Source organism: Scyliorhinus torazame, chromosome 5, assembly GCF_047496885.1.
Source record: "Scyliorhinus torazame isolate Kashiwa2021f chromosome 5, sScyTor2.1, whole genome shotgun sequence".
NCBI classification, from domain to species: Eukaryota; Metazoa; Chordata; class Chondrichthyes; order Carcharhiniformes; family Scyliorhinidae; genus Scyliorhinus; species Scyliorhinus torazame.
Window position 1 is genome coordinate 94,868,764 of NC_092711.1, and position 13,699 is coordinate 94,882,462.

The window sequence follows — 13,699 nt, forward strand, 5'->3', positions numbered from 1 at the left end:
GGGTTTCGCCCCCACAACCCAAAGATGTGCAGGGTAGGTGGATTGGCCACGCTAAACTTCCCCTTAATTGGAAAAAATGAATTGGGTACTCTAAATTGTTTTTAAAAGGTTAACGTGCAGGTTCAGTCGGCAGTTAGGAAGGCAAATGCCTCATGTCAAGAGGGCTAGACTACAAGACCAGGGATGTAATTCTGAGGCTGAATAAGGCTCTGATCAGACCCCATTTGGAGTATTATGAGCAGTTTTGGTCCCCAAATCTAAGGAGGGATGTGTTGGGCTTGTAAAAGGTCCAGAGGAGGTTTACAAGAATGATCCCTGGAATGAAGAGCTTGTCGTATGAGGAACAGTTGAGGACACTGGGTCTGTACTCGTTGGAGTTTAGAAGGATATGGGGGTATCTTATTAAATCTTACAGGATACTGCGAGGCCTGGGTAGAGTGGACATGAAGAAGATGTTTCCATTTGTAGGAAATTATTCCTTAAAACTCTCCAAAAATGCTTTTGGCACGAAAATCGGCAGGCATTGGACAATAAACAGAAATTGCGGCAACATGTTCATTTTAAGCAACCCTCCAGTGATCCCCCCCCCCCAATCCCGAGCAACCGGCACACCCAGATATCTAAAGTGAACCCCTGCCCTACGGAATGGCAGGCCCCCCACCCCTGCCCACACCACCGGCCGAAACACCACAAAATACTCACTTTTGTCTCTATTTAATTTGTACCCCGAGAAAACCCAAACACCCGAAGCAGCTCCAATATTCCCCCTCTTGACACACTCGGTTCCAACACATATAATAACAAGTCATCAGCATACAAGGGCACCCTATGCGCTATTCAGCACCCCCCCCCCCCCCCGCACTATCCCTTTCCATACCCCAAACCTCTTAACGCGATGGCCAACGGCGATTTTGCGATGGCCAACGGCTCAATCGCGAGTGCAAACAGCAGGGGGGACATAGGACATCCCTGCCTAGTCCCACGGTGAGAGAAAAGTATCTCGAGCTGATGTTTTTTGTGCGGACACCGGCCCCGGCTCCTCATACAGTAGCTTTACCCAGTCTACAAATCGTGGACCAATCCCAAACCACTCCAGAACTGCTATCAAGTGCCCCCATTGTACTTGGTCAAACGCTTTCTCAGCGTCCACTGCCACATCCACCTCTGTTTCCTTCCCCTCCGCTGATGCCATGACCACGTTCAATACCCTCTTAACGTTTGAAAAGAGCTGCCTCCCTCACACAAACCCCGTCTGATCTTCACCTATCACCTTCAGGAGGCATTCCTCCTGCCTGCCTGCCAGTATCTTCGCTAATACCTTTGCGTTCACGTTTAAAAGTGATATGGGCTTAGACAACCCACACTCCGTCGGATCCTTATCTTTTTAAGCAACAGGGAAACCGATGCCTGCTCCAAAGTTTGTGGTAACAACCCCTTCCCTATCGCCTCTCAAATATCTCCAACATCAGGGGTGCCAGCTTATCCTGCAGACACACCAGCGAGTTCACACTGGAGAGAAGCCATTTACCTGCTCCCTCTGTGGGAATGGATTCACACAGTTATCCAGTCTGCAGACACACCAGCGAGTTCAGACTGGGGGGAGGCCGTTCACCTGCTCTCAGTGTGGGAACGGATTACATAGAAACATAGAAATTAGGAGCAGGAAGTGGCCATTTGGCCCTTCGCTCCTACTCTGCCATTCATTATATATGGCCTTATCATCCAACTTAATAACTTAATCCCGATTTCCCCTCTATATCCTTTGATTCCCTTCGCTCTAAGTGCTATATCTAACTGTTTCCTGAAAACATACAATGTATTGGCCTCAACTATTTCCTGTGGTAACAAATTCCACAAGCTCACCACTCTCTGATGAAGAAATTACTCATCTCTGTCCTAAATGGTCTACCCCATATCCTCAGACTGGGACCTCTCATTCTGTACACTCCCACCATCGGAATTTTTTTTCCTGCATCTACCATGTCAAGTCCTGTTAGGATATTATAGGTTTCTATGAGATCCCCCCCCCCCCCCCCCCCCCCCATTCTTCTGTACTCCAGCGAATACAATCCTAACTGATTCAATCTCATACGTCAGTCCCACCATCCCAGGTATCAGTCTGATAAACCTTCGCTGCACTCCCTCTAGAGCAAGAACATCCTTCCTCAGATAAGGAGACCAAAACTGCACACAATATTCCAGGTATGGCCTCGCCAAGGCCCTGTATAATGACAGCAGGATATTCCTGCTGCTGTACTCGAATCCTCTCGCAATGAAGGCTAGCATATCATTTGCCTTCCTTACTGCCTGCTGTAGCTGCATGTTTACCTTCAGTGACGTGTATGAGGATACCCAGCTCTCAGTGCACATTCCCCTCTCCTAAGTTATGACAATTCAGATATTAGCCTGCCTTCTTGTTTTTGGTACCAAAGTGGATAACCTCGCGTTTCTCCAAATTATACTGTATCTGCCATTCATTTGTCCACTCACTCAACTTGTCCAAATCACACTGAAGGATCTGTGCAACCTCCTCACAGCTCACCCTCCCAAGCAACTTGTGTCATCTGCAAATTTGGAGATATTGCATTTTGTTCCCTCCTAAATCGTTAGGTGATGCAGTGGTTAGCACTGCGGTCTCACGGAGCTGAGGACCAGTGTTCAATCCTGGCCCCAGGTCACTGTCCGTGTGGAGACACGTTCTCCAAGTGTCTGCGTGGGTGTCACCCCCATAACTCAAAGTTGTTCACCTCTATTTGCGCGATTCACTCGGTTATGCCATCTGCAATCACACCTGGGAGTTCATACTGGGGAGAGGCCGTTCACCTGCTCTCAATGTGCGAAGGGATTTTGTAATTCATCGCACTTCCTGAGACACCAAGAAGTTCACAACTGATTACAGGGATTGGATTCTTCTGTATTGTTTCTGTTCTCAATTACACCCAGGACTGCATTTTGTTCATTCTGTTGGGGGATGGTCAGAGGGTTTCTTTCTGCTGGACTGGCTGGCCTCATGGCTTCGTCTCCAATGGTCTGATTCTCTCTGAGCCTTCTTGCGAATATCTGGTTTCATATTTCACAAGGATCAAAGAGTGAAAGGGTGTTTGGAGGTTAGAAGATGTTTCATTACCATTTCTGTTTGGAAACCCCCAGAATCATGCCACATTGCCATGAAGATGGGCTGTGGTGGTTACATGGTTCTTTTGTTTAATTTATCTTGGTGCTTCTCACAGAAGAAAATTATTAGGGTATGAGAGGGCGAGTTATCTGAGGTGCACTGGGAAACTACATTAAATAGTATGGTGGGAGACAGCAATCACTAATATTTATGGAATTATTACAGATTTACACGGGGATCGGTTAGCTCAGTTGGCTGGATGGCTGGTTTGTGCTGAGTGACACCAACACCACAGGTTAAATTCCCATACCAGCTGATGGTCCGTGTCAGTATTTATGCTCCACATGATCCTCCACTCACCCCTCTATATCTCCCGCCCCCCTCTATATCTTCCCCCCCCCCCTCCCATCAGCATCTCCTTCTATTCCTTCCTCCCTCATGTATGTATCTAGCTTTACGTTCAATGGATTCATGCTGTTCACCTCAACCACTCGCTGTGGTAACGAGTTCCACATTATCACCACTCGCGGGTAAAGACGTTTCTATTGAAATTCCTATTGAATTATTGAATCCCTTCATAATTTGAGAGACTTCCATCAGGTCACCCATCAGTCTTCTCTTTTCCAGAAAAAAGCAGCCCCGGCCTTTCCTGAGTGTTAAATGCTCTCAGTTCTGTACATTATGAATCTTTGTTGCACCTTATCCAGTGCCTCTATTTTCTTTTTCTAAATGAAGATCATCAATGTTGACAGAGCTCCCAGTGTAGTCTAACCATCGTTTTAAACAAGTTGAAAATTTCCTCCGTACTTTTCAATTCTATCCCTCCAGAATGGAACCCTATATATGGGCTCCACACTTTAGGAAAGATGTGAAGTTCTTAGAGAGGGTGCAGAGGACATTTACAAGAATGGCACCAGAGATGAGGGACTCCAGTTAGTTTGAGAGACTGGAGCAGCTGAATTTCTCCCCTGAGGTCACAGCATCTGGAGGGTGGGGAATGGGGCCATTCAGCCCTTTGGGACCGTGTCGGCTCCCTGTGGAGGAAGCCAGTTTGCCCATTGCCCCGTTCTTTCCCCGAATCCCTGTGGATTTATTTCTCTCAGCGTCTGTCCAATTTCCTATTGAAATCCTTCCATCATCTCTGCATCTCCTCCCTCATAGGCAGTAGGTTCCAGGTTGTTACCACTCACTTTACATGTACACAAGGCTGCTAGAGCACAGAGGAGTCTATTTGGCCCATTTTTCCCGTGCCAGCTCTTTGTACAGCGACCCATTTAATCCCAGAGTTCGACTATTTTGTTTTCTTTTTCAGAATGTACCAAATTCCCTTTTGGAAGTTACAGTCCAATGAGATTCCAGCACCAATTATAGACAGCGCATTCCAAATCACAACAACTCGCTGTGTTTTGCAACATATGCAAATAATTGTGCATATGGTGTTTCTGGAGGTTCACAGAGTATTCAAAATGGTGTCAATGACGTGGTTATTACACAAAATTAAGACTCAACCTTTATCAATAAATTGGTGAGGACACCAAGTGTAATATATCCTCGTTTGCAGACAATTAGAACAAATGTGCATTTCTATAAAACCTCTCACTACCACTGGACCTCCTAAAGTATTTTAAAGCCAACGGAGTACTTTTGAAACATATTCACTGTTGTCATGTAGGAAGCTGTAAGAACGCATGTGTAATCACATTTAGTTTTAAAATTGTTATTTTCATTATATTAAAAAAAATTTAGAGTACCCAATTCAGTTTTTCCAATTTAAGAACAATTTAGCGTGGCCAATCCACCTACCCTGCACATCTTTGGGTTGTAGGGATGAGACCATCAAAACCACGGGAAGAATGTGCAAACTCCACACGGCACTGACCCAGGGTGGGGATCGAACCTCGGACCTTGGCAGCGTGAGGCAGCAGTGCTAACCATTGCGCCACCTTGTTGCCCGTAAATTATTATTTTCAAAGTGTATCCACTGGCCTTAGTAATAATGTCAAGGAAGCCCTTTTATACCTCTAACATGTGCCTTTCTGCAGCCATTTTGCCTTCTGTACCTTTTCTATATTAACTATGTATTGATTTCATCGCAAAAAACAATAATTAAATTCAGGTTTATTCAGCAGTGAACATTGATTATGATTAGTGAATTGGTGTATTAGGTAATTATATTGCAAAGACTAGATCTTTATTTTAAAAAGTAACACGATCAACCAAAATGTTTCCAGAAACTGCAGAGCTATCAGAATATGTTTGAAAAAATAAATTACTCGATAATTTCAAGAAGTTACGAGATGTGGTGATAAGCCTGTATATAATATTACATGTACTCAGCAGTGTGACCTCCCACCAGTAGTTGGCATCAGGCATCAGTCAGGTGACATTCGGCTACCAGGAGAAGGTTGTCAGGCATACACAAGGCCAGTCGCACATAAGGGTAGTTCCAAGAGAGTCTAATGTAGCTCTGTGATAACAGTCTGTGTAGCATTCTGATCATTACCTTACCACGTGTACATTAATAAATCATTGTTCTGGCTAATTCACCAGCAGTTCTGTAGAATCATTGCAAGACAAGGTCACAGAACACAACACGAGACACCATATTCTGCCAAGAATATGTGGGCTTGGCATTGGAGTAATGGTATTGCTACTAGGCGAGTAATCCAGAGAGCCAGGTTAATGCTCTGGGGATCTGGGATCGAATCTGCCTATGACAGATGCTGAAATTGAATAAAAGTCTCGAATTAAAAGTCTAATGATAACACTTGATTGTTGTGAAAACTCATCTGTTTCACTAATATCCTTCAAGAAATCTGCTCTCCGTATGTGGTCTGGCCTACACGTGACTCCAGATCCACAGCAATGTTGTGGTTGATTTGTAAGTGCCCTCTGAAATAGCCTCACAAGACACGCAGTTCAAGGGCAATTGGAATGAGCAGTAAATGCTGGCCCAGCCAGTGACGCCCACCTCCCATGAATGAATAATTTTTAAGAAGACTCTTTTCAATTTGAAGACGAGTAAGAAACTGTCTTTGGATTGGATTTATTGTCACGTGTACCGAGGTAAAGTGAAAAGTATTGTTCTGCGTACAGTCCAGACAGATCGTTACATACATGAAAAAACAAAGTGCGGATCTTGGCAGTTTGCTCAGTTCACAAAATAATTTAATGGCTTTGTAGACGTAGATTAAGATTTTAATCACCATCCGAAACATATCTGGACGGCTCATATAGACAGACACAAACAATACTGTAACTGAATTAGAGGAAATGTTAGAGATTTAACAACCACATTTTTGAAAGATTCGGCCTTAATGATGGAGAAACAGGAAAAGCCACTCGGGGAGATGAGGAAATCCAGGCTCAGTGCGGATTTGCTGTCACCCCTCCTTTCTTATACATGAACGGGATTTAGGCTGCAGAACATTTCACACCAAAACACAGAGTGGTCAAATATAAGCAACATATAATTCTCAAGTAACTTCCATTTAACTATATTTGACTTTGTTCAAAAGCTGTCTGAGGTCAAACTCGACAATGATTCATGGGATTTCTGTTACCCAGTGAAACACTTTCTTTTCTTGGTCGTCATGTTTGCAATTCAATGGTGTATATTTCAGAGTGAAGACTCGAGAGCTATTCAATTCAAAATGAAGTCATATATAACAAATAAATATACTGACATTCTACATCGAATAACAAAACATATTGAGTAAAATTGGTGGACGATAAGAATGATGCATGAATGATTGAACAGAGAGCATTGTTCCGTTAGATATTTGCTGAACAAATGCTAAAGTTCAATATAAGTTTGATATCTTATGGTCTTACAAGTTGAGACATCTGTTTTAAAGGAACAGCTGTCTTCATGTAATAGGTGACCTGGCCTCCCAAGACTGTGCAGTTGAACGTTGCACAGGTCCATTGGTACTGTGCTACCAGCTGTTTCTGTAGCATGGAGGTTATCACATTCACCTAACCCGCCAAAGGTGCCTGGTTCGAAACTGGCAGAAGCATTTAATGCTTCTCATTTATGATGTGGAGATGCCGGCGCTGGACTGGGGTGGGCACAGTAAGAAGTCTTACAACACCAGGTTAAAGTCCAACAGGTTTGTTTCGAATCACTAGCTTTCGGAGTGCAGCTCCTTCCTCAAGTGAATGAAGATGTGGGTTCCACAAACACATATGTAGAAAAATTCAATGATGCAAAATGGTATTTTGAATACATGTCTTTGCAGGTAATTAAGTCTTTACAGGTCCATACGGTGTGACTGGAGAGAGGGATAATCACAGGTTAAAGAGGTGTAAATTGTCTCAAGCCAGGACAGTTGGTAGGATTTCGCAAGCACATGTAATGTAACATGAATCCAGGGTCCCAGTTGAGGCCGTACTTGTGTGCGGAACTTGACATCAGTTTCTGCTCGGCCATTCTGCGTTGTCGCACATCCTGAAGGCCGAACGCTTACCCGAAGATCAGAGGTTGAATGCCCTTGACTGCTGGAGTTCTCACGTGTAATGGTGGTACCCATTTTGATGATCTGGCACGTCTTGCAGAGGTTGGCATGGCAGGGTTGTGTGGTGTCATGATCGCTGTTCTCCTGAATGCTGGGTAGTTTGCTGCAATCAATGGTTTGTTTGAGGTTCCGCGGTTGTTTGGAGGCAAACAGTGTTGATGGCCTTGGCAAGATGCTGGTCTTCATCGATGACGTGTTGAAGGCTGCGAAGAAGATGTCGTAGTTTCTCCGCTCCAGGGAATTCATCAGGCAAATGAGGCACTGGGAGTTTTTCCACAGACTCCAAGAGGCCTACAGCGAACCCAATGAGACAACCAATGAACCGGAACAGCAGAGCGAGAGATCTGTGGAACTGGAAGATCCAGCCAACAGGAAGTACTGGCAAACCTCACCCAGTGAAACAATCCGATCAGCTGATTCTACAGCTCCTCTTCCACTAAACCACTCAGTAAAACTGCCTCGAAGACCTTTCTTGTCCAAATTCTGAACTCATATCTTTCTCCTCTTTTCCTGCTGTGTCCCATCATGCTCTCTCAGTGCTCATCTTGTCTGTGAGACTTAGCCTTTGCTCCTTTGACCCAATTCTCACTAAACTGTTTAACATCGAACTTCCACAACCACATAATTTACAGTGCAGAACAGGTCATTCGGCACATCGAGTCTGCACTGGCCCTTGGAAAGAGCGCCCTTCTCAAGCCCACACCTCCACCCTATCCCCATAACCTAGTAACCCCACTTAACCCTTTTGGACACTAAGAGTAATTTAGCATGGCCACTCCACCAAACCTGCACATCTTTGGACTGGGGGGAAACCGGAGCATCCGGAGTAAACCCACGCAGACACGAGGAGAACGTGCAGACTCCGCACAGACAGTGACCCAAGCGGGAATCGAACCTGGGACAGTGGAGCTGTGAAACAACTGTGCTAACCACTGTGCTACTGTGCTTCCCCGGATTTATTGGATTCAAGTTCAAATACAAGCCACGATGAAGCATCTGCCGTGGTGGGGTTTGAACCCGCATTCTCAGAGAATTGTGCTGGGTCTCGGGATTACTCATCCAGTGACAATACCATTACACCATCACCTTCCCAGTCAAGTGCTTTGCAGAGCTCGTCCGGGATATGAACAGGGGACCTGTCACATTTTGGAAACCCCCTAAGCGAAAATCATACCCCACGGTTTCGACAGTATCGCCATGGAGTCGGTGCCTTTGTCTGTTTCCTCTTTAGACAATCAAGTGAAGTTTGGTCCTCACACAGAACACGTGTATGGTTTCTCCCCTTAGTGAATGGTGTGTTTTTTCAGGCTGTAACTGGTTAAAGCTTTCCACAGTCCGTCCACTGGAACACTCTCACTCAGGTGCGTGTGTGTCTCGGTGCTTTTCCAGTCACACTGATGTCTGAAATATTTTCCCACAAACAGAACAAACATTTTTCATTCGACATTTATAGTCTGAGGATATTCAGGTCCTGATCAATTGAGTGACACTGTTGGATCTTAATGTGATATTTGGTTTGTGTTTCCTGTTTGAAAATCCTCTCTTGAACATAGAATATAGAACAGAACAGGCCCTTCGGCCCTCGATGTTGTGCCGAGCATTGTCCGAAACCAAGATCAAGCTATCCCGCTCCCTGTCATTCTGGTGTGCTCCATGTGCCGACCCAATAACCGCTTGAAAGTTCCTAAAGTGTCCGACTCCACTATCACAGCAGGCAGTCCATTCCACACCCTAACCACTCTCTGAGTAAAGAACCTACCTCGGACATCCCTCCTATATCTCCTACCTTGAATCTTATGCCTCCTTGTAACAGCTACATCCACCCGAGGAAATAGTCTCTGAACGTCCACTCTATCTATCCCCCTCATTATCTTATAAACCTCTATTAAGTCGCCTCTCATCCTCCTCCGTTCCAAAGAGAAAAGCCCTAGCTCCCTCAACCTTTCCTCATAAGAAGCAGGGCTTCAAATGAAATTACTGTGAAAAGCCCCTAGTCACCACATTCCGGCGCCTGTTCAGGGAGGCTGGTACAGGAATTGAACCGTGCTGCTGGCCTGCCTTGGTCTGCTTTCAAAGCCAGCGATTTAGTCCAGTGTGCTAAACCAGCCCCTCTAACCAGCCCCCTTACAACATTGTAGATAACCAACACCAACTCCCCATTGGGAGGAGCTTGTTACCCATTATTCAGAATGGAGACACCGTCCATCAAACTGTCCCAATGTCTTACTGATGAGGCAGAGCAGCGGCAGAGAAGAAAGAACGGGGTGGCACAGGGGATATCACTACTGCCTCACAGTGCTAGAACCTGGGTTCAAATCCGACCGTGGGTGACTGAGTGGAGTTTGGATGTTCTCCCCATGTCTGTGGGGGTTTCCTCAGGTGCTCCGGTTTCCTCCCACAGTCCCTTTCACTTTCTCTCTACTCCAATAGAGGTGAACCAGTTGGGTTTCTATGCCAATCCAGCAGTTCTTGTGGTTACATTTTCCTGTTGCCGGACCCACAAATTACCAGATTGATTCAGATCAAGTTCACAACCTGCCTTTTTGTGGATTCTCCCTCACTCCCTTTTTTCTATTTTCAATCAATTTCACAGGGTATTACAAGGGGAGGCTTTGCAATTGGGGAACTGACATCGAACATGATATCAGAATCTGATGGAGACAGCCAATTTATCGTAACCTGAACATTATTGGATTTTGAACATGGAAGGAAAAAGCACCGATCACAGCGGGAAGAAATTGTACCATGTGTCCTGTGTGTGGACAAGATTTCAGCCAATCATCTGGATTTTCGGAACAGAATTGCAGTCATGACAGGGAGATGCCATGGAAATGTGGGGATTGTGAGAAGGGATTCAATTACCCATGCCAGCTGGAAATGCATCGACGCAGTCACACCGGGGAGAGGCCATTCACCTGCTCCCAGTGTGGGAAGGGATTTGCTCACACATTCACTCTGCTGAGACACTAGCAAATTCACACTCAGGAGAGGCCATACACCTGCTCTGTGTGTGGGTTGGGATTCAATTGGTCAACTAACCTAGCATTACACCAGCGAGTTCACACAGTTAGGAAACAGAAACTAAACATCACATCAGCATCTAACACTCACCGAATTTATCGTAAACTGAATATCATCGGATTTTGAACTTGGAAGGAAAAAGCACCGTTCACAGTGGGGAGAAACCGTACACGTGTTCTGTGTGTGGACGAAGCTTCAGTCGATCATCTGGCCTTTCGAAACATAAATGCAATCACACCGGGGAGAAACCGTGGGAATGTGGGGACTGTGGGAAGGGATTTGATTAGCCATCCCAGCCAGTAGTTCATCGGTGCACGCACACTGGGCAGACGCTTTTCACGTGCTCTGAGTATGGAAAGGGATAGACACACCAACATATTCACGCTGGGGAGAGGCTGTTCACCTTCTCCCAATGTAGGAAGGGATTTGCTCATTCCTCCAATCTGCTGAGACACCAGTGAGTTCACACTGGGAGAGACCATTTAAATGCCCAGACTGTGAAGATTGTTATAAAGATTCTGGGGATCTTAAGAGAGACCATTCAGATGCTCTCATTGTATCATAGAATTTACAGTTCAGAAAGAGGCCATTTGGCCCATCGGGTCTGCACTGGCCCTTGGAAGGTGCACCTGACTTAAGCCTATACCTCCACCCTAACCCCGTATACCAGTAACCCCACCTAAACCTTTTGGACAGTAAGGGCAATTCAAAATGGTCAAGCCAATCCACCTAACCTGCACATCTTTGGACTATGGGAGGAAACCGGAGCACCCGGAGGAAACACAAGGAAATACGGGGAGAATGTGCAGACTCTGTACAGACAGTGACTCAAGCCAGAAATCGAACCTTGGACCGTGGAGCTGTGAAGCAACAGTGCTAACCACTGTGCTACTGTGCCGCCCAATCAGCAGCTTACCACTCAAAAGTCTGTGTTCAGCCAATCGTCTCACCTCACTGTACAGCAGCGTCTTCACACAATGGAGAGGCCATTCACCTGCTCCCAGTATGGGAGGGGATTCACTCAGATTCCAACCTACTGATGCACCAGCAAGTTCACAAGTAACTTCAGTGATTGGATTGTTTTGCGAATCACAGCCTGGACTGAACCATATTCATTGGGGTCTGTTTCTCCCACAAACTCCGAAAGATGTGCTTATTAGGTGAATTAGACATTCTGAATTCTCCCTCTGTATACCCGAACAGGGGCCGGAATGTGGCGACTAGGAGATTTTCACAGTAACTTCATTGCAGTGTTATTATAAGCCAACTTGTGACAATAATAAAGATTATTATTATGATGTTCATAAACTCCAACCCTGTTGTAAGAAATTAAATTCTGAATAAAAATCAAGTCAAATCAGTTTGTGTTAATCATAGTTACTCAATGGGCGGCACATTAGCACAGAGTTAGCACTGTGGCTTCACAGCGCCAGGGATTCGGGTTTAATTCCTGGCTTGGGTCACTGTGCGGAGTCTGCACGATCTCCCCGTGCCTTTGTGGGTTTGCTCCAGGTGCTCCGGTTTCCTCCCACAAGTCCCGAAAGACGTGCTTGTTAGGTGAATTGGACATACTGAATTCTCCCTCAGTGTACCCAAACAGGCGCCAGAATGTGACAACACGGGGCTTTTCACAGTAACTTCATTGCAATGTTAATGTAAGCCTGCTTGTGACAATAATAAAGATTATCATTATTATGACTGTGGAATTAATTGGATGAATCTTCCAAAGAGCCAGCACTGGTATAATGGGCCAAATAGTTTCCATCTGTGCTGTATCGTTCCATAGAATAATTAATATTCAACAGGAACAGTAGTAATCCATTCAGCCTTTCAAGCCTGCTCCTCCATTTAATAAAAAAATGACTGATCCAACACTAAGTCCATTTTCCTGCCTTCTCTCCTTAACCCTGATTTCCCTTAATTATTAAAAACCTATTGCTCTCAGTCCTGAAAATGTTCAAGGACATCCACCCAATATTTACCTTGTCTAACCCTCTAAAACTCTTATATGTTTGAGTCATATCATTTCTCATACTTCTGCACTCCTAGGAGTACAGACTCAACTTGTTTCATCTTTCCTCATATGGAAACGTCTCCATACCCGGGATCATTAGTGTAAATCTCCTCTATACTGCCTTCAATGATATATCTTTCCTTAAATGAGGGGTCCAAATCTCCCTTGAATAAGCACCCGCATCACATTTGCCTTCCCTATTTCCTTCTGCTCCTGTATGCTAGCTTTCTGAGCTTCAAGAACAAGAACCCCAAGTCCCTTTGGGCTACAGCTTTCTGCAGTCTCACCATTTAAACAAGAATCCGCCTTCTCATTCATTCTTCCAAAATGAACAACTCACATTTTCCCTCATTGAATTGCAGTTCAGCATCAGTAAATAGAGAAGGAGAGGAACCAGTGATTGGATACTTCAATGGCGCTGCTGTTACCCAACATTCCCTGCGGGGGTGAATGTGCCCTATTCACTGAGAGAGGCCAATACGCAGGCGCAGTGCTGAATTCTCCGGAACATGCGCAGTGTCACCTTGCTCAGAGGCGGGTGAGTGCGGGAGAGGTTTTTGTTAATGGGAGAGAGCGGGCGGGGCGGAGGGAGGAATGGAGCCGGGAGGTGAGGGTGGGGAGGGAGCGGAGGCTTCATAAACACTCGGGATGGGCCCCAATCCCAAATATGATCCCGCAGGTCCGGAGTTTGTAGCTCGGAGGCTTTTTCCTGAGAATAGGCCCAGGTTTAAAAAGCATCTTGTTTCAGCCGGAGCAGTGCGCATGCGGGACTATTTGTTTACGTAGTGGAGTGGGCGGGGCTTCAGGGTCCCAGTGACCAGGAGAGAGAATTTCTGACTCGTTGATCTCAATCTGCTAATGGATGGGAAATGTCTCAACGAGTAAATAACGGCTGATTAGAGGAGGGTGATTGAGGTGGCGGAATGGACGTGGAGGCTCCATAAACACCCTGTGGTGATGGCAGAACAAAATTAAGAATCTAATGTTTAATCCCGGGGGGGGGGGGCATCTGGGAGACTGACATTTTTTTTG

The 13,699-nt window shown here is 45.5% G+C and overlaps 2 protein-coding genes across 2 annotated transcripts in view; one reads left to right on the plus strand and one right to left on the minus strand.

Moving 5' to 3' along the window:
• LOC140418987 (uncharacterized) overlaps window positions 1–13,699 on the minus strand; it is a 384,502-nt gene that overhangs the window by 270,983 nt on the left and 99,820 nt on the right. The window lies entirely within an intron of this gene.
• LOC140417804 (uncharacterized) overlaps window positions 1–13,699 on the plus strand; it is a 100,328-nt gene that overhangs the window by 32,016 nt on the left and 54,613 nt on the right. The gene's annotated exons all lie outside the window — the stretch shown is intronic.